Source organism: Etheostoma spectabile, chromosome 9 (genome assembly GCF_008692095.1).
Source record: "Etheostoma spectabile isolate EspeVRDwgs_2016 chromosome 9, UIUC_Espe_1.0, whole genome shotgun sequence".
Taxonomy (NCBI): Eukaryota; Metazoa; Chordata; class Actinopteri; order Perciformes; family Percidae; genus Etheostoma; species Etheostoma spectabile.
This window is the reverse complement of record NC_045741.1, coordinates 15,977,095-15,977,903: the sequence shown is the minus strand read 5'-3', so window position 1 is coordinate 15,977,903 and position 809 is coordinate 15,977,095. Positions and strand designations below refer to the sequence as shown.

At 48.3% G+C, this 809-nt stretch overlaps 1 protein-coding gene across 2 annotated transcripts in view; it reads right to left on the bottom strand.

The window, feature by feature from the left end:
* The window catches only part of kdm4b (lysine (K)-specific demethylase 4B), a 52,829-nt gene that overhangs the window by 1,194 nt on the left and 50,826 nt on the right, over positions 1–809 (bottom strand). The gene's annotated exons all lie outside the window — the stretch shown is intronic.

Genomic DNA, 809 nt, shown 5'->3' with positions numbered 1-809 from the left:
GTCTGGAATGGGCTACAAGACCATTGCCAAGCAGCTTGGTGAGAAGGTGACTACAGTTGGTGCGATTATTCGCAAATTGAAGTAACACAAAATAACTGTCAATCTCCCTCGGCCTGGGGCTCCATGCAACATCTCATCTTGTGGAGGGGAATCAGCCCCGAACTATACAGGGGGATCTTGTTAATGATCTCAAGGCAGCTGGGACCATAGTCACCCAGAAAACAATTCGTAACACACCACGCCGTTAAGGACTGAAATCACGCAGCGCCCGCAATGTCCCCCTGCTCAAGAAAGCACATATACTGTACATGCCCATCTAAAGTTTGCCAATGGACATCTGAATGATTTAGAGGACAACTGGGTGTAAGTTTTGTGGTCAGATGAGACCAAAATGGAGTTCTTTGGCATCAACTCAACTCGCCGTGTTTGGAGGAGGAGGAGTGCTGCCTATGACCCCAAGAACACCATCCCCACCATCAAACATGGAGGTGGAAACATTATGCTTTGGGGGTGTTTTTGACGATGTACCGTCAAATCGTGGGTGTGAACCTCCTTCCCTCAGCCCTGGCATTGAAAATGGGTCGTGGATAGGTATTCAAGCATGCAATGACCCAAAACACACGGCCAAGACAACAAAGAAGTGGCTCAAGAAGAAGCATGTTAAGGTCCTGGAGTGGCCTAGCCAGTCTCCAGACCTTAATCCCATAGAAACTCTGTGGAGGGAGCTGAAGGTTTGAGTTGCCAAACATCAGCCTCGACACCTTAATGACTTGGAAAACATCTGCAAAGAGGAGTGGGACAAAATCCCT